At 34.7% G+C, this 25798-nt stretch overlaps 1 pseudogene; it reads right to left on the bottom strand.

The window, feature by feature from the left end:
* Positions 1-19264: 19264 nt before the first annotated feature.
* LOC139849582 (ATP-dependent zinc metalloprotease FTSH 2, chloroplastic-like) lies at positions 19265-22014 on the bottom strand (annotated as a pseudogene).
* Between the last annotated feature and the right edge of the window lie 3784 nt (positions 22015-25798).

Below are 25798 nucleotides of genomic sequence, written 5' to 3'. Positions count from 1 at the left end.
CTCGGAAATTTACAGAATATAGAAACTAACAGTTATATATATATATATATATATATATATATATATATATATATATATATATATATATATAATGCAACACTGATAGCACGAAGAGATTAATGATTTCAGATAAGAATAGTTATAAAAAATATCTTCAGAAATATGGAGGATATTTATAATGAAAGATACGATGATATCTTGAAATATCTAAAATCAGAGGATGATAAAAACTATTGTCCGCAAGGGTTTAGAGTAAGGAGCAAGATATTCACTAAAGACTTTAGCAGACATTGAATCATTTGGATTCTTTGAAGTCAAACTTATTCTTTGTGATTTGTCCACGGCTTTCTTCATAGTTTCGCATAATCTGCTTTTCGGTACTAAATTTTCTATTGAATGTTTCCAATATAATGATACACAGGAAGCACGAAGAGGTATATAATTTCGGACGAGAATATTTATGAAAATATCCTCAGAAATATCGAAGATATTGATGAGGATATTTTGGAATTTCTAAGTTCGATGGTTGATGGAGAAAGATTTTTTTTCCCGCAAGGTTTTAACATGACTTCGGAGCAAGATATTCTCTAAAGATTTCAACGGATCCAAAATTATCTGGATTCTTTGAATATAGGGTATGGTCCTTGTATTTGTCCTTGGTCTCCTTCATGGTTAACTCTATCCGTTTTCCAGTTCCAACGTTTCGGAGCTTTTCCAACATATTATTCTTTATCATCAAATTTCCGACGAATAAGGTCGTTTACGGTTGCCTACAGTTTCTGCTGCTTTATTCAGCTTTTTCAACATTCAGAGTATCGATTCGTAAACTGGGTGCCTTTTTAAAATTTTAGAATTGAAGATCGTAATTCTAGGAGATAATTGTTATATGTATACATATAACTATTGATGTAGACATGCTGCGAGATTTCAAAATACTGATTGCTGATTCCCGGTAATTGGTATGGTAGTTCTCGTTACAAGATGCGGATGAGTATATGATATGGTTTTTAACGAACAAATATAATGATTCTTCGGAGAACTTGAGTCGATGAGTAATGAAGTTGCTGATAAATTTCTGTTAATGTGGTAGAATATAAACAGTTCCCCGGTAATGATGATAAAAGGCAAGCTTATAAATCAAGATTATAATAAGGCTTGTTCAACTGAAAAGTCGAAGTTGACTTGCTGGAGCTGTGACAAAATTCGCTACTTTGAAAAGCAATTGCTAAGTTATTTTCGGTGATAACAACGCCAAAGGAGCTAGCACAGATACGTGTTAAACGTTTATACAGGTTCCGAGAATTTTTCAGATGCATAACTATATGCGTAAATCTTTTCTTTCGTAGATGGAGTGCGGTTGATTCATCCTCCCGATTGAAGTGTTTTCAAGAATCATGAAAGGTTTGAACGCTGATTGTAATCGTCAAGATACAAATGAAGTTTAAGATGAAATCAAGTGGCAAACTTGAAGAATTGTTTAGTTTCATATGTTATAGTCAATATTTTAATTCATTTTAATTGTCCAATGTTGGTAGTCCACAGTTGATAGTCCACAGTTAGCAATTCAATAATTCATACATAGTTTAATATATAATATTCAAATTTAATTAATACGTATCGTGACCCGTATTCGTCTCAGACTCGATCACAACTCAAAGTATATATATTATTATAGAATCAATCTCAACCCTGTATAGAGAACTCGATCATTACTACATATAGAGTATCTATGGTGATTCCAAATAATATATATAGATGCGTCGATATGATATGTCAAAACCTTGTATATGTGTCCCGATATTTAAAGTGCATAAAAATAAATAACAGAAATTAAATGACGATAAATAAAGTGCGTAAGGTAAATAACAAAAATTAAATGACGATAAATAAAATTGCGAGAATGTAAATTGCTATAAATAAACTGCGATAAATAAAATGTAATCAGTTAGCTAGGAACAGTTAGCTGGAAACAGTTAGCGTGGATTCTTAACAAAATTTCTCGTAGTTAATTTGTTTGTTTCTAACAAATTTTATTTTGTCCAATGTTTTCTTCATTATGCCACTTGTTGGATTATGATAAATCAAAATCCAAATATGAATTTGAATTTGAATAAAAAAAATGGTTATTCTGCGGTGAACGGATACACATATCGGTGGATGTAAGTAAGATAGTAAATGACTGTTGAATCAGCTTTGAAGAATGTACAGTGTAATTTATTAATGTGAAATCTGAATATTCCTCGGGTATTACCTACCCGTTAAAATATTTTCACAATTAATACTTTGTAGGAAAGAATTTTTAATTACAATCTTTATGAAAACATATATACATATATATTTTCTTCGGATGTAATCATGGATTCATTGAGTTAATATGATATTAAACTCATTTGTTTTACCGTTAGAACAAGAATATATAATCTCTAAAACCTTAGAGATTACATAATCGCCATGTCGAACGAAGATAAATGTTGTAAAATGATACGTAGAATGATGATTATGCTCGGGGTACATAATGAGATGTTGAGGCGTGTGATGTTGAAACTTGGGTTGTTGGTGGTACTGGTATTGATGTTAGTGGTACTGTTGGTGCCAGTGATGTTGCTGAAGCTGGTAAATTTTGCACCATATTTTTCCAAGACTATAACTCGGGCGCGAAGTTCGCTGACTTCTTGTATTACTCCGGGATGATTGTCAGTCGGAACGAATGGATGAATAAGGTTTAGAATTTTAGATAGAATATAATCGTGGTGAGATATTCGGGAAATGAGGGTGAAAATGGTGTTTCGGTGTGGTTCGTTGGTAAGTGCTTCAGGTTCTTCACCAAGAGGTTAATTTGGTTGATGGAAAGGATTGCCTTCTTCTCGTCTCCATTAATTAAGTCGACTATGAACCCATCAGATGAATTGGGGATGTCTGATAGATTGATTCATTCTGGTGACACCGTTTTCGGAGCATGTCGGAATAGTTGTCGGAATAACTATCGGAATAGCTATTGGGATCTGAGGGACTCGTACTGGTTGAGGGATTCATCTCATACGATCAGATGAAGGATTTTCGATAAGAAATATATTATAGGATGTAGATTAGTACCCTGTAATACATAATTTATATATGCATATATAATACTAAACTCCCATAAGTTACAGAGGAATCTACGGAAGCTGTCAGGCAAAGGTAACAATAACAGATACGCTAAGATATGAATTTTGTCTATACACTATTCATGCAGTCAATGCAGTAAAACGTGTCTAGACTAGGAATGTTAAGCAGGTAATTTCCTAAGGATGATAAGTAGGTAATTTTTGACACGAAATGATAAGCAAAACTTTTGACATGCAGACACGATCGAAGTCCAGACTCACTAAAGCATCCTAACGACTTATCAGTTAGACACACTAATGCAGACCTGGTTCGCTAAGACCACCGCTCTGATACCAACTGAAAGGACCCGTCCTAATCCATCCGGACTAAGTCCATATCGATTATAAACGATTCACAACAATTGATTACATCGCGAGGTACTTGACCTCTATATGATACATTTTACAAACATTGCATTCGTTTTTGAAAAGACAATCTTTCATTACATCTAAAGTTGACAGACATGCATACCATTTCATAATATATCCAACTATAATTGACTTAATAATGATCTTGATAAACTCAACGACTCGAATGCAACGTTTTTTGAAATATGTCATGAATGACTCCAAGTAATATCTTTAAAATGATCAAATGCACTGCGGAAGATTTCTTTCGTACCTGAGAATAAACATGCTTTCAAGTGTCAACCAAAAGGTTGGTGAGTTCATTAGTTTAGCATAAATAATTATTTCATAATTTTAATAGACCACAAGATTTCATATTTCCATTTCTCATAAACATACGTCCCATGCATAGAGACAAAAATATCATTCATATGGATTGATCAACTGGTAACCGACATTCACAATATACATATAAGAATATCCCCATCATTCCGGGATCCTCCTTCGGACATGATATAAATTTTGAAGTACTAAAGCATCCGGTACTTTGGATGGGGCTTGTTGGGCCCGATAGATCTATCTTTAGAGTTCGCGTCAATTAGGGTGTCTGTTCCCTAATTCTTAGATTACCAGACTTAATAAAAAGGGGCATATTCGATTAGATAATCCAACCATAGAATGTAGTTTCGATCACTTGTGTCCATTTCGTAAAACATTTATAAAAGCAGCGCATGTATTCTCAGTCCCAAAAATATATATTGCAAAAGCACTTAAAAAGGGAGCAAATGAAACTCACCTAACGTATTTTGTAGTAAAAATACATATAACTATATTGAACAATGCAGGGTTGGCCTCGGATTCACGAACCTATATCATTTTTATATATATTAACACACATAATTGTAATCGAACAAATTTATATATATATAAGTTTATTAGTTATATCATTTTTACATAAATAATTTATATGTTTTATATATTCTTTTTATATATTTTAAATAGATAAAATATTAATATATTTAAGTTATGGGCATTAAATATATTTTTATATAAAGATAATTTATTTGTTAAATTAATAATTGTGATAATACTAGACTAAGTATAATAATAATAATGATAGTAATAATGGTAATAATAAAGATGTTAATTTTTAAAATGATAATTTTGATAATAACTATAATAGGAATAATAATTTTACTAAAAAAATACTTCTTTTATTAATAATATAGTTGTAGTAATAATAATAATGATACTAGTAGTAAAATTGATAATAATAATAATAATAATAATAATAATAATAATAATAATAATAATAATAATAATAATAATATAGTTGTAAAAATAATAATAATTTTTAATAATAACAATACTAATAATGATAACAATAATGTTATTAATAATAGTAATACTTATAGTAATAATAACTACCTTAATGGGAAGAGCTTCAAAAAATTAAATAAACTGCCTGCGCCTAGGCTCAAACCCAAGACCTCTCGTTCAACACAAACACCACTAACCAGCTGAGCCAATATGTTTTTCTGAATTAATAAGGACTTTAATTACATTTATCATGTATCTAATTTCATCTTCTTCCTCTACAGATCATAACACCCATCATCACAGCAAATTCGATTCATAATTTCATCATCATCCTTTTGTTATTCGACCAGCCCAACAGAAGCTGGTATACTCGGCCCACTAACACAAGCAGGGACACGGCCCAATTAACAGTCCAATTTAGATAGTCTATTAAAGAAACAGATTGACAAGGTAGTCTAAAAATCCAACGGGCCAATATGCAGCAGCCCGCCTCACCAGTTATCACAGCCCACTTATACAAGTTAAGGTTTGCTCGTCCGAAAGAAAGAAAAAAAAAATAGCGACACCTAGCTGTAAACTTGTCTTTTGCAATCCACTACCGAATATTTATAGTAAGTAGGGTGTTTAATGATTCAAGATTGTCGGCCAAACTTCTCCACAGCTCATCATATTTTAATAACATACAACCCCATGAATTGCTAAACAAGTCATTGGTGTTTAGGAAGAAACGAGTGGTAGGCCAAGAAAAATAATCAATCTATTTAGAATAGAAGGGTTACAACGGTTTGCAGCAATCATCCAACATACAACACCTCACCTCTTAACCTATTATCTAATACCTAATCTTCATTCTTTATTAAAGCAAAAGTTAGGTTGTCTGCCACAAAATAAAGAAGACATGTACTAGTATTTAAAACAATAACCTTACTTTTTATTCTTCACTCTAATTATGTTGATTTGAAAAGAAAAAAAAATAACGTGGAGTATTCTTGAGGCTCGTCAACCTGCTGTAAGTTATTAAATTTTTATTAGATGGGTTCAAATGGTGATGGTGGCGTATAGACAGAAAACTTAAGCATATGTAGCAGCTGCAGCTCGATAGATGTGGTTACGGTGTTCGGTTTATAGAAGAGACAAAAGTGATGGTGGTGGTTTGATTATGGGTTTGATGGAAATTATGATAGACGATGGTGACAGTTGGCTCACGAAAAAATAGAAAGCTAATTTAACAAAGAAGGATGGTTCATGATGAAGATTAAGAGATATATAGATAGAGAGAGATAATCGTGTTGGGTGGCGAGGATGTCATGGTGGTTCTATGTGGTGGCAGTCGGTGAGTAAAAGGTGATGGAGTGGTGGTGATATCCGATTGTTGATGGTGCTTCAAGGATGGAAGAGGTGACGGTTAGAAGGTGATGGGTGAACCGAGAATTAGGAGATTATGTGGGTTTGCTCTTGATTCAAGTAGACTCAAAAAGAAATGTGGTGAAGTTTGCAGGAAAGTGTTTTATTTAAATCCATTATATGTGAGGATTAGGTAGAGGTTGAGTGTTATTATTAACTCTGAATTTGATCAGTTAGAGCTTGTTTTGTAGTCAATCAGCCTCGACAAGAATTTCAATCAGAAATAGGAATATAAATAAAAACAAAAAAACTGATATAGATGGGTAACGGGTTTTGGTCACATTCTGTGTTGGATTCCTTAGTTGATATAATTCATTCAGGAGGTCACCAAATCAATTCATATAAAGTTTGAGAGTAATGTCCAACGAATTCTCATTCCAGCTCATGTTTATGTACTATTTTTATTATAAAACATAAGTTTCAAAAAAGTAATTCTATTATTTATTTAAATAATAAAAATACTGATTGTTATTAATAATGATAACCTAATACTAATTTTAATACTAATTACCCTAATAATAACAATATTTAAGATAATGACTTGTTATTTATAATAATGTCCTTAATGATATTATTAATAATATTAATAATAATTTGTTTTATTGATTCATAATAATAATAGTAATAATAATACTATTAATAATTATCTTTATAATATTAATACTGATTTCCTATTATGTAGTTATATGAATCTGCATTAACATACTTGTTTATATCTACTTCTTAATTTTTAATAATTTACTAGTATAAATATATTAATTCTAATAGTAACACTAATAATAATATTATTACTAATTATGATGTTGATAATGATAATAATAGTATTAATAATAATGATAATAATTAACAAATTATTTGTATCAATTTTTCTATTTATGTACAATAATAATAACACTGACATTTATATTAGATATTCATTCTAATATTAGTAATGAAAGTTGTAATAATAATACTTATTATTAAAGATAACAAACTACATGCCTTAAATTATATTTTATAATTTCAAATTAATATACATATACTTACATTTACATATACATATTTATTTACAAACAATTGTTCATGAATCGTCAGAAATAGTCAAAGGTTTACTGAATTCATATAATGAGTTCAAAGATCAAATGTATGCATGAACACAGTTCAATGTTTATGAGACTTCAACATTACAAACTTTGCTTATCGTGTTGGAAACATATAAAGATTAAGTTTAAATTTGGTCGGAAATTCCCGGGTCATCACAGACGATATACTTGTTTATTCGAAGAGTATGAACGAACATGAACGTCATTTGCGTGAAGTATTGAAGACGTTACAAAAGGAGAAGTTGTATGCTAAGTTCTCCAAATGTGAATTTTGGCTAAGGGAGGTTCAATTCCTTGGCCACATTGTGAACAAAGACGGTATTCAAGTAGATCCGGGGAAGATAGAGACGGTGAAGAGTTGGAGACAACCGACTACACCTACGGAAGTCCGAAGTTTTCTCGGATTGGCCGGTTATTATCGTCGGTTTATCCAAGACTTTTCTAAGATCGCTTCTTCATTGACGAAATTGACAAGGAAGAACGCGAGGTTTAATTGGGAGAACGAACAAGAAATTGCTTTTCAATTGCTAAAAGAGAAGTTGTGTCAAGCTCCGGTGTTAGTGTTGCCAGAAGGAGTGGAAGACATGACGGTTTATTATAATGCTTCGTTAAATGGGCTCGGGTGTGTTCTGATGCAAAGAGGTAAAGTCATCGCTTATGCCTCTCGACAATTAAAGGAACACGAAACGAGATATCCGACTCATGATCTTGAGTTGGCGACGGTGGTTCATGCGTTAAAAATTTGGCACCATTACTTGTATGGTGTCAAGAGTACGATTTATTCGGATCATAAGAGTTTGAAACATCTCTTTAATCAATGAGATTTGAATTATCGTCAACGTAGGTGGATGGATGTGGTGAAAGATTATGATTGTGAAATACTTTATCATCCGGGCAAGGCGAATGTGGTCACGGATGCGTTAAGTCGAAAGAGTCATCACCCGGCGTTACGATTGGGATTGTTACGTATGATTATTACTAACAATTTTCTTGAAAAACTTGGTGTGATTCAAATAGAGGCTTACGTTCACAACAAGCATGCAGAACGAATCATGGGGCAATCAGAGTTCATTACTATGGGCTCGCGTGGTTTGTTGTCTTTTCAAGGAAGAGTGTGGGTGCCTAAGATGGGTGATTATCGATAAGTGCTACTTGATGAAGCACATAAGTCAAAGTATTCCGTTCATCCGGGCGCGACGAAAATGTATCTAGATTTAAGAAAAGATTATTGGTGGCCGGGCATGAAACGTGATGTTGTGAAGTATGTTGAGCAATGCGTCACGTGTTTGCAAGTTAAGGCCGAGCACCAAAAGCCGTATGGTAAGTTACAACCGTTAGAAATCCCGAAATGGAAATGGGAGCACATTACCATGGATTTCATCACAAAGTTACCTAAAATGGCGAGAACCCAATTTGATTCAATTTGGGTTATAGTTGATCGATTGACGAAAAGTGCATTGTTTCTTCCCATTAAGGTAGCGATATCGTCGGAGACCTTGGCTAAGTTGTTTATCAAGGAAGTCATCTCTCGACACGGAGTTCCTATATCGATTATTTTGGATCGAGATGCTCGTTTTACATCTCGGTTTTGGGAAAAGTTTCATGAAGATATGGGCACACAATTGAAATTGAGCACGGCGTATCATCCTCAAACGAACGGTCAAACCGAACGTACAAATCAAACTTTGGAGGATATGTTACGGGCGTGTATTATTGATTTTGGTGGTAGTTCGGACGAGCACTTACCTTTGGTGGAATTCTCGTACAATAATAGTTATCATACTAGTATCGGGATGCCGCCATATGAGATGCTTTATGGGCGTAGGTGTCGAACCCCGATTTGTTGGGGTGAAGTGGGACAAAAGGAAATCGGGAGTACCGATTTGGTCTTAGAGACGAATAGCAAAATTGATATGATTCGAGAGCATTTGAAAAAGGCTCAAGATAGGCAAAAGTCGTATGCCGACAAACGTACACGAACGATCGAATTTCAAGAAGGTGACGTGGTGATGCTTAAGGTTTCGCCATGGAAGGGTATTATTCGATTTCGAAAATGACGAATAGCAAAATTGATATGATTCGAGAGCATTTGAAAAAGGCTCAAGATAGTCAAAATTCGTATGCCGACAAACGTAGACGAATGATCGAATTTCAAGAAGGTGACATGGTGATGCTTAAGGTTTCGCCATGGAAGGGTATTATTCGATTTCGAAAACGGGGAAAGTTAGCTCCTCGGTTTATTGGACCATTTAAGGTTTTAGCTCGTGTTGGTGAAGTCACGTATCGTTTGGAATTACCCGAAGAGCTTTCGGGGATCCATAATACATTTCATGTTTCCCATCTCCGTAAGTGTCTCGCGGATGATTCATCTTGGGTACCATTAAACGAGATTGAGCTAAATAATAAGTTAGAGTATATTGAGGAACCGATTGCCATACTCGATGAGAAGGTCAAAAGGTTGAGACATAAAGAGGTTAAGACCTTTAAAGTTCAATGGCGTCATAGTAAAGGTTTCGAGTTTACTTGGGAGCCCGAAGAGTTCGTTTTGGTTTATCTTCCTTCTTGTCATGCAGCTTGGATTGCGAGGACGCAATCCGAATAAGTGGGGGAGAGTTGTAAGACCCAAATATTTCATTGTACATATGTGTAATTAAGTTATTCAAGTTGTGGGGGTTTTCGTTCTGTATTTTAAAATAGAGAAGAATTTGGACTGGGCGATCTGCGCGCCGGGCGGGCCAGTGTCGCGCCGTGCCATTACGGGCTGACAGCTCATCTCTTACTTTTAAATTAGATATTTTAAGGGCTTTTGGTAATTTCACGTGGGACCCGACTTTAAGGCTTGGGATCAGTTGTTGGAGTCTTATTTACTCCATTTCCATCTACCTTATCACTTTCCATTAAATCCTAGAGAGAGAGGAAGTTCTAGAGTGAGAGAGCTCCATTAAAGGAAGAAGGAGGTTGAATCGGGTCTTAGTGCGAGTTCTAAAGTCGTTCATCTAGTCGCTAGCTACGTGGTGATTGTGTTGGTAAGTTATAAAATCTAATTTCTTACTTTAATTGTATTAAGGGTTAGGGTTTGGGTAGTGTTGCACATAAAATCCATTTGTTAGTGAATTAGGGGTTTTTGGGTGAATTTGGGTCATGTAGACTCAAAGTTGACTAACTAGGGTTTTCAAAGTATTAATTTATGTTTATGAGCTTAAATTGGTTAGTCAAATTACTAGCACACTTATATATATGTAAAGGGGTGTTAAGTGGGTTAGTGGATGACCCGAAATGGGTGTGTAGACCTTAAATTGGTCAAATGGGTCAAGGTGGACCTAAGTTAGTTAATGTTTGTGATTAATGCCAAAACCTTGTTTTGAAATGTGTTTTAAACCTATCTTGGCTAATGTTAGGGTTTTGGTATGAGTAGACCCAAAATTAGGGTTAAGGGTGCAAATGGGTTGAAATTGCACTTTGGGTCAAAATGGCTTTAGAATGGTGAAAGAATTGGTTGAACAACTTGAGTTTGTGATTGATAATATGTATAATGTGATAGGTACGTTACATTGAGGTTTTGCAAGCTCGGGTATCTTTTCACAAGAGATTTTGAGGTGAGTGGAATAATTATATGTGTAGGTATATAATGTATCTATTTGTTGTAGCGTGAAATGTGTAGTGTCGAGGTGCTAAGACACCACGTTTCACGTGATGAGTGAAACATCGAGGTGTTAAGATGCCACTCGGGGTGAAGCATCGAGGTGATAAGATGCCACCTAGGGGTGTAGTGTCGAGGTGTTAAGACACCACTCCGTAAAATAATGAGTGAAGCATCGAGGTGTTAAGATGCCACTCGGGGTGAAGTACCGAGGTGTTAAGGTGCCACCCTAGGGGTTAGTGATACGAGGTGTTAAGTACCTTAACGGATGTTATGAACACCGATGGCGTTTTCGCGAGCACCATTCCCTTGTACGATTGGTTAACCATGGTTATTGTGTTGTAAGTGTAAGCATATGATATTATTCGAGTTATATTTATATGCGTTACTATGCTAGCTTGTGGTATTGGAGATTTCTAGCTCGTATTCGAGATTATAAGCTAATTGTGTTGCTAGCATGTATGTGGTGTTTGAGTAAGTGATTGCAAGTAGGTATATTATATATGTATGTGTATAATTATTGCATTCACTAAGTGTTAGCTTACCCTCTCGTTGTTTACCTTTTTATAGGTTCGGTTGTGGACAAGGGTAAGGGCATCATCTTGGATTAAAGATCCCGTTGTTGTTAGGGAATGCTTTTGGAGATATTAGCTATTGGAGTTTGACCGAGACTTTGGTAGTTTAATCCCAAACATCATCTTGGATTCGAATTCATTTTTATCATGTCCGAAAGATTTCCCGGAATGATAGGGGATATTCTTATATGCATCTTGTTAATGTCGGTTACCAGGTGTTCACCATATGAATGATTTTTATCTCTATGTATGGGATGTATATTGAAATATGAAATCTTGTGGTCTATTATTATGATTTGATAATATATAGGTTAAACCTATAACTCACCAACATTTTCATTGACGTTTTAAGCATGTTTATTCTCAGGTGATTATTAAGAGCTTCCGTTGTTGCATACTAAAATAAGGACAAGATTTGGAGTCCATGCTTGTATAATATTATGTAAAACTGCATTCAAGAAACTTATTTTTGATGTAATATATTCTTATTGTAAACCATTATGTAATGGTCGTGTGTAAACGGTATATTTTAGATTATCATTATTTGATAATCTACGTAATGCTTTTTAAACCTTTATAGATAAAATAAAGGTTTTGGTTGTTTTAAAAATGAATGCAGTCTTTGAAAAACGTCTCATATAGAGTCAAAACCTCGCGACGAAATCAATTAATATGGAACATTTATAATCAATATGAACGGGACATTTCAGATACCAGACTCTAACAAAATTCCATTGAGTGAAGAATGCTCTGCATTACTCAGAAACTCTCTACCACCTAAGCTAGGAGATACGGGCCGATTCGTTTTCCCATGTTCAATCTACCAATCTGGAACCATCCATGCGCTAGCAGATTTAGGAGCAAGTATCAACCTAATACCCTACTCTCTCTACAAGAGATTAGAGTTAGGAGACTTGTCACCAACCAAAATGACAATCCAACTTGCCGATCATACAATTCGATATCCTAAGAGCATAGATGAGAACGTCTTGGTGAAAGTCGACAAATTCTTGTACCCTACGGATTTCGTATTAATGGATATTAAGGAAGACCTACACACACCAATAGTGTTAGGAAGACCTTTCATGAATACGACTAGGACTGTCATTGATGTGTACAATCAAACCTTGATCTTACGATCACATGGGGAGAGCGTTACCTTCAAAATTGACCAACCAACCGATCTTTCTGGATAGGCAGAGATGTTTGCTATTTCCACCAGACGGATCACTTCCGATGACGAGTCTTCACCACCAGCCAATGATATCGAGATGGGTGTCGAATCACAGTCTGTAGACGACCCAGAAATGGAAGAAGAGGATCCCAGCGAAAAAATAGAGGAAGAGGAGGAATCTGAAGAGGAAGAAGAAATGGAAGACGTAAAAGAAACTGCGACAATACCCGTTCCAAGCACTGAGCGTCATGAACAAATAATGAGGCTTGAGACGGAAGATCACGGTTTAATCATTCGCTTCAAGAAGAAGACTAATAAGGCTGAGGTTAAGGATATAGAAATTGATCCTGCAAGTATCAAAGTGGAGAATCAGAATACTGAAGAAACCCGTTCATCAGACGCATCCTCAGAAGAACAAGACACCGATGATAACGAGGAAGAGCATCATGAAGACATTCTAAATAACTCGCACTCTCCAACCGAACCAGGTCAAGGGGGGCCGGACTCTTCCTCAGATCGAATTCTGGTTATATGCACACATGCAGACATGATTACCTTCATCAATGATACCGATGAATTTGAAGACATTCTCGAAGCCATCCGAAAATCAACCATTGATTTCTCGATACGCTTAACAGAACGAATTATGGCTATCAGAGAAGAACACCACCTCTATCACAGAAGAGAAGACAATGATGTTGAAATCCTAGAAGAACGCATTCAATAATTTATCAATTCTCTTCACGATCATATCTATCATGAAGAAAGGCAACGAGAGCATAATTCAGTGGTTCGCACTATCCTTGAGACAAGATTCTATCGAGATCAGAAGATCATTTACTCTAGGGTTTATAACGCCTTAGCCGGATCTGCAATTCTGTTCTCACAAAACCAACGAGCACTACTGACTCTCATCCGGAAGCATATGGATCTTTCCACCGGACACCCGACTTATCACTATGGTTTGCAAATGATCGAGGATATTCACAGTTTTTTCGCTCTTTTGGATAGAGATAATTTCGAAAGCACACCAGACAGACTAGTGATTTACGTAACAGTTGATCACCACGCTGATCTGATTATCAAAGAGTTACGAGACGCTATTATGGAGGAAGCAAGGCGAAACAATCCGTTCTCTCATCTTGAACCAGATCGAGTCAACATTGCCACCTATGTTACAAAGCAGCTATCAGGTATCTTCCACATATCCACAGATCCTAGTTTCACATTTAAAGTTAGATGTCGGGAGATATACTCAAAGACGGTGAAATTAATACTCAGATCAGGATTGCTGTTCACTTCTTTCCAACTTCATCTCTTAACTAATATGTGCAAAGCAACAGACTCTTACTGTGGAGATCACCGTTCCGAAGACTTCGAAATTCTAAAGATACAGTTTCTGACATTGTTTGAAGACCTCCAAAATGAGCATCCCATCAGAGAAATTATCAACACCAGCACTGCTTCTATGATTGACATTCATGGGTTAACTAGCAGAGCTGTGGACCGCATTCTCATCGAACTTCAAGACTTATCAAGAGCCAAAACTGCACACTACTTATCCTTCAGAAGATCTTCAAGAGAAGTACCGGATCTGTTACCACTATTGGTCCGACACTTTCTCAGGATTTATCCACCAAGACTCACATTCCCTCGAGAAGACCAAGATCACAATCATCAGTGAGGAATCTTTGCTTTTTGAAGCATCACTATGGTCGAGCCAACGACCTTAAACAAAAGCGCTTCTTGGTAGGCAACCCTTGCAATAAAGTAGAGTAGAAGAATAAAGGACGACAAATGAGCCGATAAAGACGCAAGGATTGGAAGCCAGCCGCATCTGCTAGGGGTATTTCTTTTTTTCGCTACTAGCTCAAGATTCAAACTATGCCACATCCTAGCTTATCACTAAGTGTGGGATAACACCCAATAAAAGCACTAGAAAAGTACTCCCAAATCTCCAAGTGTGGAATACACTAGGAACATTAAGGACAATGTTCGTCTAAGTGTGGGATGTTGGTATCTTTTTATGCTTTATTATAATAACCCATTACGAAGATTCCAAGTCCTTAAGCCAAATTTCAAAATTTTTGCAAAAGAAACCCTTTTCGAAAGAGTATTTTTGAAAACCTGAAACGTTTGTCAATAAAAATAAGGCTTAAGTAAGGTGGAAATCTTGTTAGATTGAAATCTCTAATAGAGCATTGCATGACTAAGGCATTATCGACCTAAATTGATTATGGTGAGGCACCCCAAATAAGACCAGCATTCATCTTTAATGCTTCACTATTTTTCGTTGAGAGTGCCGATGTCTGTGCTCAGAATCAGAACTTGCTTTAGATCTACATCTCCAAGCAGCAAAACATGATTCGGTTGTAATCAAAACAACTAGCCATTTGTCAAATATAAACCTTCCGCACCTCCACTACTTCTACTCCACCACCACATCCACATCACTATTTCTCGAAAAATCCAGAAAATGAGATTCCTTCCAAAAACTCGATGTTATAAACCTCTCAAGTATCATGGCAAAGGTCTTGAAAAAGTTTATCGGCAAAAGTTTCTCGAGATGAAGTCTCCAAAAAAAAATTATGAATGATTTTCAAGGAGCAGAACTAAATAAGAGAAACGCCGAAGAGAACTCGACCGAAAATGATTATCAAATGAAGAAAAGTTCAAAAAGTGTTTCTCAAAATACTTCAGCACTCCTATCTATCCGAATAAAAGTCTGTATAAAGATTACATTTCCCTTTATCTCACCCCTCAAAAACAACTTCACTACCACTCCAAAATTCCTTTCCCATCATTGACAAATGACCTATAAAGCTGAGATTACTACCGTTCTCGCATTAGCAGCAAGGATTTGAGTCTTTATCAAGCCTATGACGATGGGTGCAGCATGAATGGCTATGATTGTATTCATTTCTTAGATCTATAGGCAACCCTAAACATTTGAGTGATTTGAGTGACCCGTGAAATCTAGCCTATGTCATGTAACCTCCTCGCATGCTTGCAGAGATAATTTCAATCCTAACATAGATGACCCACCTTTTCTTTTTGCTCTTATAATAAAAGCAAACTGCTTAGGCTATTAGAAAAGAAACTCCGAAAAGATTCTTAAAGAATGAGAGTTTGCTTGAGGACAAGCAAAGTCTAAGTGTGGGATATTTGATATCGGCTAAAAAGTCACGTTTTCACCCCGGTATTAAGGCCTAAAAATAAGAAAGATTCGAACTTTGTCGAAAAAATACCCACTTCGTAAGTTAGAATTGAAGAACAAGTAATTACGAAGGCGGTACAAAAAGAATCAAGAGAATCGGAGCTAAAACGAAGATTCTAGAGCAAAAACGGTGAAAGACAAGAAATCAAGTTACGATCCAGGGAATCAAGGCTGACCAGCACCAGAAATGGCCTGCCATACGGCCTGCCATACGGCTTGTCAGTATGGAGTACGGCCTGCCAAATAGCTCAGTAAACGGCTCAGCAAACGGCCCCAAGAAATGGGCTGCCAGGCAAACGGGCTGCCAAATACAGCCCATCAAACGGGCTGCCAAACGGCCAGCCAGCCGTATTTTGGCAAAATCCTAGTCTATTTAAAGGGTCTTTGTCATTCATTCCAACACACACTTCAATTCACTTCTTTCTCTCTCTTGTACAATATTAGTCATACTCTCAAGGCCTTCGACTCCGTGCGGGAAACCTAGTACCCGGAGAAGAACGCTGAAGATTGTATTAGGAGCGGTCTGGAGTCTTGAAGTTGTCACTTTTGTATTCGGAACTCGTTTAATCTACTGGTACTTCTATCCTTTATCTTATATAATGTTTTATGATATTGTTGCCATGATTAGCGAGTAGTTATCTTTAGTGTATGCTATGATGTAAGCAGTTATAATGCCGAAATAATATTATGGTTTGTGTATGCTGTCGAAAAGCTTTCTGATTATGCTTTAAACTCAATCACTTTTCCAACTAATAGAACGTAGTTATAGGCTCTGTTATTGGGAAGTCGCGAATGCCGATTCAGAGTACACTATTTGTGTCACCCCTTGGTAAGAGAAGTCTATCGGATACAACGTAAGATCGACTGAGGCACACCGGTTGTAGTAAGTCTATCGAGCTTTGGATTCCGACTGAGGACTCTTTCGTAGTGAAACATCTGACTAGACCCTTAGTACTTTGACGGTCCTAGACCATGCTAGTGTAGTCACCAAGCATATAAACTTCGTACGTGCATACTGAAGCATATCGGTTGTTGTAAGCTGTACCTCTGCTAAGTAAGGCCATGGAACCCAGTTAGTGTTGACCAGTACACTGCACCATAATGCGGTATCAAGCATTGCACCCCGCTTGAGGGATTCTTAGTTAATTAAGGAACTGTTTGTTTAGACACATAAAAGATTGGACCGTTAGGATAACCGAACGTGTTCATGGAAGTCAGCTTGACTTGGCCATGGTGTTCTTTATGGTTGAACTCTTCTTAAGGGCCTAACTATCTTTTACAAATCATTAAATGAAAGCATTGAAACGCATCACGTCTCTCGGATATGGTAAACCATGTATTCTATTATGCTTAAGAAAGTTTAGACCATTTCGGAATGTTAATACGTCACCCAACCGAGTCGCTCAATTGGATGAGCCATCTGAACGTGTATGCCTTTAGTCAGACTGCACGGGCGTCGGGGGTAAGGGACGTTGCTGTCTATTCAGAATCTTCAAGCCTAACGCAGTACCCAGTGACATGTCTTATGACAGGGGCGTTTAGGACCAGTGTAATGAATACAAGGCCTCTGCCTATTCATGAGCTAGCATTCCGTAATCTCAGCAGAATAACTGATGAAGTCATAGTATGCACTCACTTTAACCTTATCTGAATTGCAAATTTTATCGCATTTACTTTATCTGTCTTATAAATTAGAAAATCCCAAAAATAAATATTCGCTACTCCCTAACTATCTTAGGCTTAAATATAAGTTCGATTCTACTGATATCTCAAAAATACGACTCTAGGTCATACTTCCCTTACTTATAAGGAATAGTAAGATTTAGGCCCCGCTAAATATAAATTTAAAATAGTACCTTCCTCCCACGAGTGGCCGATCCTGGCAAGCCGCGGCCTGACGACACCGCGCGAATAAAAACCGTCTGTTTCGGCCATATCACAGTCATTCTTCTTTTTCATTTACCACCGGAGGAATTTATTTACTTCTACTATTACCTTTGGGTTATAGTGTTTTTAATTCTCCCGTGTCTTTATGTTGCTATACGCATCGATATACACGGTTTGTAATTTCCGTGTTGTTATCGAGTTTTGTATTTTCCCTTATATGTCGGAGCTCTTTGCCTTTTTATTCTCTTCTCGACTCTAAGTAAAGCGAGTAATGGTCCAGAATTTGTAGGTATGGAGTTTCAAATGAACCTAATGTTCTAATCAGAAAGGAACGTAATATCATGATTTGATTTGTTAAATTACTAGGATTACTGAGGATAGAACTTCAAGAATATATTTTCTTGATATGTTCAGAGGTTAAGTAGAATGTAAGAGTCGTGTAACATGGCGAATGATGATTATAAAGTCTATGAATCATCATCTTTCATTAAAAATTTAGCATGACTTACTGTAATATAATCACGTTGGTCTGACGTCATTATATTATACAAACTCATGCTTCAATTCCCAACACTTCTTCAAAACATTTATAATTTAAACTTGAATTTTACAGAATATAGAAACTAAAACAGTTTTTTTTATGATATAATACAGATAGCATGAAGAGGTATATAATTTCGGACGAGAATATTTATGAAAATATCTTCAGAAATATCGAAGAAATTTATGATGATATTTTGGAATTTCGAAGTTCGAAAGTTGATGAAGAAAAATTTTCCGCAAGCTTTTAACATGACTTCGGAGAAAGATATTCTCTAAAGATTTCATCGGATCCAGAATTACCTGGATTCTTTGAATATAGGGTTTGGTCCTTGTATTTGTCCTTGGTCTCCTTCATGGTTAGCTCAATCAGTTTTTTAGTTCCAAATCTGAGCTTTTCCAATACGTCATTCTTTATCATCAAACTTTTGGCCATTAAGACCATCTATAGCTTTTGCTTCTTCGTCGACATTCTCAAGGTTAACGAATCTGAATCATTGATTATCAATCCGAGATGGTTTCAAGAAATTTTATTTTTAGATGATTAAACGCTGATTGTAATCGTCAACGAATCTAATGGTTGACGAATAGGAGTTGTTGATTTCAAAAGTAATGAATGATAATTTTGGTGGTTTGATGTGATAATTCATCATAAAATACGAATGAATATAATTCATGAATGTTGTGATCTTTAGGAAGATAACACCTGCTAAAGCTTTACTTGGATTCTGATATATCAAAATCAGAATATGTAATTGAAAATGGTTGTTCTTTAGTGAACGGATACATATATCTTGTGATTGTAAGTAGTATATTTACTTACTACTGAATCAGAATTGAAGAATGTACAATGTAACATACTAGCCTTTAAGAGCCCGTGCGTTGCACGGCGGCTCTATAATATAGTATTCATAAATGTTCGTATTGAGACCGATCAGGTGTATCATACAATTACAAGATATCGGTTTTAGAATCAACGTAAAATTCCTGTACATTTACAGTTGATCGAAATAAACTATTACACTATCTATATAAATGTACAATTTACGAAACAAATTGCGTCAACCCAACCAAGCTATTTCGGAGACTACACACTCATTTTCTTAAGATAAGTTAAGATCTCTTCTTCAATATAATGAACCTTCTTTTTTTTCTTAAGAATGAAATAAAGGATCTTTTTGGAAGACAAGGAATATTTGATTCCGAAGTAACACATAAGAAACTTCCAAATAATGGAATGAATCCATGGAAAAACTGGCTAAGAGGTCATTATCAATACGATTTATCGCAGATTACATGGTCTAGATTAGTCCCACAAAAATGGAGAAATGGACTAAATCAATGCCATACATCTCAATTAAATAAATGGTATTCCTATGAAAAAGACCAATTATTTGATTAAAAAAAAAATAACTTCTATTCAAGCTGTTTATGTACCTGCAGATGATTTGACCGACCCTGCTCCTGCTACGACATTTGCACATTTAGATGCTACTACCGTACTATCAAGAGGATTAGCCGCCAAAGGTATCTATCCAGCAGTAGATCCTTTAGATTCAACGTCAACTATGCTACAACCCCGAATTGTTGGTGAAGACCATTATGACACTGCACAAGAGGTTAAACAAACTTTACAACGTTACAAAGAACTTATCTTACATGCCCTTTTTCCATTCTTGGAGCCTCTCAAAAAGGACAACATGAAGGAAAAAGTCAAGTCTCTGATCATCACTTGATTTAAAATCAATCTTCCCTTTGACCTAATAATTAACAACCAACAGATTTAGTAATTCAATTCTAATTTTGATGATAATTTAAACAGAAATATGTTATCAGGAACCAACTTTTGGGTGTACATCGCGTAAGCAAGATTTGCAGTTGCAATTATTAAGACAAACAGGGCAACACTCAATAAACATATCCTCTGTCACGTTAGGGTACCTGCAAACAAACAAAAGAATTAGCATTATTTAATACAAAGTACTTTTAAACATATTATTATAGTTATGTTCAAAAGATTTACTACATAGGTGACTAATTAAAAATTAAAGCATATGAATTATAACAATAAATCAACCAATTGTAAAGGGAGCATTCAAGTGATTGAAAAAACATATACCATGTTGTCATGAAATGCATTTCAAAGAGATTGACTCAGATTTAAACAAAAACTAACAGATATGGAGTGCAATCACTTGCTGTATGAAATTTAATTGGTTTTTTCGAATTCAATAATCTAATAGCTTCAAATCTAAATTCTTAATAACAAATAGTAATCAAAGTTGCCATATTGTACCAATGCATAATGTTTACACTTCACATATATCATGAAATATGAAATCCTTCAGCATTCCATTAGTGAACTGATTAATTTGGGTACAAGTTGGGTCAAGTTAAATGAATTTAATTTGGGCTACGTTTTGTCATATGTGAAACTAAATAAATTAACTTTATAAATAAACATTTAAATTGATCCAGTATGTCAAAAATCACCCAAAGTGTGTACTTATATACATAGAGGATTACCCATTTTGACTCGGTTACCTTAACCCACATTTGACTGCATTAGTAGAACCAGATAACTACAGCAAAAGAAAGTATGTAAAATTAGGTTTCGAGCGGCTATCTTTTATATGTATGAACCACTTGTAGTTAAACATTTCAATTTACTACCAAATAACAACCAATCAAAAACTGTAACCAAGAATTATATTGCATATCACAGTGTTGTAATTTAATTGTAGTATCCTATCATACACTTACTGGGCTAGAAGTAGCAGGAGCCACCCAGTTTTCAAATGGAATTTCAACGAATTCAGAAAGGATTGCTCAAAAATCATCCCCAATCATTGTTTCTTTCTCAATAAGTACCTCCACTATTTTGCCCATAGCTTCACGATTGTTTCTGATATGCATCAGTGTAATTTTGTATGCACTGTTTGAAAGCTTTTTAATTGATGATCAATATCTTCAGCTAGATTTTCAAAAAATTAGTTTCTAGCCATCATTCTCATTATAACATATTGACTTTGACCAGATCCGTCCATAAGTGACCATGGCCCAATTTCCGACATGCCAAATGTTACAACCATCTGCATATAATCAGTTAACTTTATAACATCTTTGACACGTTACCTTTTTATTTTTTTAAAGAATAAACTTTTGTTGCACATTAGGTATTTTGTGTCAACACAATCCGACCCATACTCAGCCGAATTTAACTCAAACGTATTTTCACCCATTACCTAACCCGCCCATTTTGCAACATAATGTTTACCTGATTGGCTAAACCAGTGATCTATTGCAGATCACCAGTTGCACCAGTAGTCACCTCTGGCTCACCAAATATTATCTCTTCAGCCGCTCGTCCACCCAGTCCACCAACGATTCGTGCAAGCAGTCGCTGTTTAGAAATCAATGTGGGGTCATCAGATGGTATAAACCAGGTCAACCCTCTTGCTTGACCACGTAGAACCAGGGTCACCTTTTGGACCGCATCATGCCCTGGTCTTAGATTTCTGCACCAGCAAACAACAAAACATCAGCCTCTATATTTAAATACTAAAATCTACATAAATATAAGAACTTGTTAAGACATAGATATATAAAATTATATAATTAGGACGTACCAGCAATTACATACCCCTGGAGCTGCTTCGCTGCCAGTCCACCATCCTCCTGCATACCCAAGGCAAGTGACGTTAGATACAACAACAACAAAAAAAAAAAAACCTCACACACACACACACACAAAATTCAACCATTTACCGAAAAGAAAACTCACTTTTTTAAATCATTTCATTCAACTGATCTAAAATAACCTCAACTGATTTCACATGAAACGGCACAGTTAGGAATAGTCAACAGTATGATTTATAGTTTTTTAACAAAAATTCATGAAAAATTGTAACCTAAATTAGTTTAAAAATTGAAAATACGGATTAAAAATCGGACATAAAACGATTCGATGCAGAACAAACATGAATCGAGATGATGAAAAAATTGGAAATTAATTAGAATTTGAAGTTGGTTACATTTGCAAACAAACCATAATCGATAACTAACCCTAATCGATGAAAAAAGGAATCTATCGCACCTGTATGTAATCGCATATGACGGAAGGCGGCGGTTGTAGTGACCCGAACTTTTCCATGTTTATATATATATTAAATGAAATTGTTATTTACATGATTAAGTGTTTCTAACATGTTAAGCAATCAAACTTATTAAGACTTGATTAATTGAAATAGGTTTCATATAGACAATTGACCACCCAAGTTGACCGGTGATTCACGAACGTTGAAACTTGTAAAAACTATACGATGACATATATATGGTTATATATATAGTTAACATGATTTTATTATAAATATGTATCTCATTAGGTATTTTAACAATGAGTTATATACATAAAAATGAGACTATTAATTTAAGAAACTCGAAAACGATATATATAACGATTATCGTTATAACAACGTCTTACTAGGTACATATGAATCATATTAAGATATTGATACACTCGGTTAATTATGTTAAATGATAAGTAAATATATTATTAAGTGTATTAACAATGAAATACATATGTAAAAATAAGACTACTAACTTAATGATTTCGAAACGAGACATATATGTAACGATTATCGTTGTAACGACCTTTAACTGTATATATATCATACTAAGATATATTATATATCATAATATCATGATAATATAACAATTTAACATCTCATTTGTTATAATAAACAATGGGTTAACAACATTCAACAAAATCGTTAACCTAAAGGTTTCAAAACAACATTTACATGTAACGACTAACGATGACTTAACGACTCAGTTAAAATGTATATACATGTAGTGTTTTAATATGTATTCTTACACTTTTGAAAGACTTCAAGACACTTATCAAAATACTTCTACTTAACAAAAATGCTTACAATTACATCCTCGTTCAGTTTCATCAACAATTCTACTCGTATGTACCCGTATTCGTACTCGTACAATACACAGCTTTTAGATGTATGTACTATTGGTATATATACTCCAATGATCAGCTCTTAGCAGCCCATGTGAGTCACCTAACACATGTGGGAACCATCATTTGGAAACTAGCATGAAATATCTCATAAAATTACAAAAATATGAGTAATCATTCATGACTTATTTACATGAAAACAAAATTACATATCCTTTATATCTAATCCATACACCAACGACCAAAAACACCTACAAACACTTTAATTATTCAATTTTCTTCATCTAATTGATCTCTCTCAAGTTCTATCTTCAAGTTCTAAGTGTTCTTCATAAATTCCAAAAGTTCTAGTTTCATAAAATCAAGAATACTTCCAAGATTGCAAGTTTACTTCCAAGTTTTCTAAATTCATTCCAAGTAATCATCCAAGATCAAGAAACCTTTGTTACTTACAGTAGGTTATCTTTCTAATACAAGGTAATAATCATATTCAAACTTAAATTCAATTTCTATAACTATAACAATCTTATTTCGAGTGGAAATCTTACTTGAAATTGTTTTCGTGTCATGATTCTGCTACAAGAACTTTCAAGCCATCCAAGGATCCTTTGAAGCTAGATCTATTTTTTTCATTTCCAGTAGGTTTATCCAAGGAACTTGAGGTAGTAATGATGTTCATAACATCATTCGATTCAAACATATAAAGCTATCTTATTCGAAGGTTTAAACTTGTAATCACTAGAACATAGTTTAGTTAATTCTAAACTTGTTCTCAAATAAAAGTTAATCCTTATAACTTGACTTTTAAAATCAACTAAACACATGTTCTATATCTATATGATATGCTAACTTAATGATTTAAAACCTGGAAACACGAAAAACACCGTAAAACCGGATTTACGCCGTCGTAGTAACACCGCGGGCTGTTTTGGGTTAGTTAATTAAAAACTATGATAAACTTTGATTTAAAAGTTGTTATTCTGGGAAAATGATTTTTATTATGAACATGAAACTATATCCAAAAATTATGGTTAAACTCAAAGTGGAAGTATGTTTTTTAAAATGGTCATCTAGACGTCGTTCTTTCGACTGAAATGACTACCTTTACAAAAACGACTTGTAACTTATTTTTCCGACTATAAACCTATATTTTTTCTGTTTAGATTCATAAAATAGAGTTCAATATAAAACCATAGCAATTTTATTCACTCAAAACGGATTTAAAATGAAGAAGTTATGGGTAAAACAAGATTGGATAATTTTTCTCATTTTAGCTACGTGAAAATTGGTAACAAATCTATTCCAACCATAACTTAATCAACTTGTATTGTATATTATGTAATCTTGAGATACCATAGACACGTATACAATGTTTCAACCTATCATGTCGACACATCTATATATATTTCGGAACAACCATAGACACTCTATATGTGAATGTTGGAGTTAGCTATACAGGGTTGAGGTTGATTCCAAAATATATATAGTTTAAGTTGTGATCAATACTGAGATACGTATACACTGGGTCGTGGATTGATTCAAGATAATATTTATCGATTTATTTCTGTACATCTAACTGTGGACAACTAGTTGCAGGTTACTAACGAGGACAACTGACTTAATAAACTTAAAACATCAAAATATATTAAAAGTGTTGTAAATATATTTTGAACTTACTTTGATATATATGTATATATTGTTATAGGTTCGTGAATCAACCAGTGGCCAAGTCTTAATTCCCGACGAAGTAAAAATCTGTGAAAGTGAGTTATAGTCCCACTTTTAAAATCTAATATTTTTGGGATGAGAATACATGCAGGTTTTATAAATGATTTACAAAATAGACACAAGTACGTGAAACTACATTCTATGGTTGAATTATCGAAATCGAATATGCCCCTTTTTATTAAGTCTGGTAATCTAATAATTAGGGAACAGACACCCTAATTGACGCGAATCCTAAAGATAGATCTATTGGGCCTAACAAACCCCATCCAAAGTACCGGATGCTTTAGTACTTCGAAATTTATATCATATCCAAAGGGTGTCCCGGAATGATGGGGATATTCTTATATATGCATCTTGTTAATGTCGGTTACCAGGTGTTCACCATATGAATGATTTTTATCTCTATGTATGGGATGTGGATTGAAATATGAAATCTTGTGGTCTATTGTTACGATTTGATATATATAGGTTAAACCTATAACTCACCAACATTTTTGTTGACGTTTAAAGCATGTTTATTCTCAGGTGAATACTAAGAGCTTCCGCTGTTGCATACTAAAATAAGGACAAGATTTGGAGTCCATGTTTGTATGATATTGTGTAAAAACTGCATTCAAGAAACTGATTTTGATGTAACATATTTGTATTGTAAACCATTATGTAATGGTCGTGTGTAAACAGGATATTTTAGATTATCATTATTTGATAATGTACGTAAAGCTTTTTAAACCTTTATTTATGAAATAAAGGTTATGGTTTGTTTTAAAA

This window comes from Rutidosis leptorrhynchoides, chromosome 5, assembly GCF_046630445.1.
Source record: "Rutidosis leptorrhynchoides isolate AG116_Rl617_1_P2 chromosome 5, CSIRO_AGI_Rlap_v1, whole genome shotgun sequence".
Taxonomy (NCBI): domain Eukaryota; kingdom Viridiplantae; phylum Streptophyta; class Magnoliopsida; order Asterales; family Asteraceae; genus Rutidosis; species Rutidosis leptorrhynchoides.
This window is presented reverse-complemented; position numbering and strand designations above follow the sequence as displayed.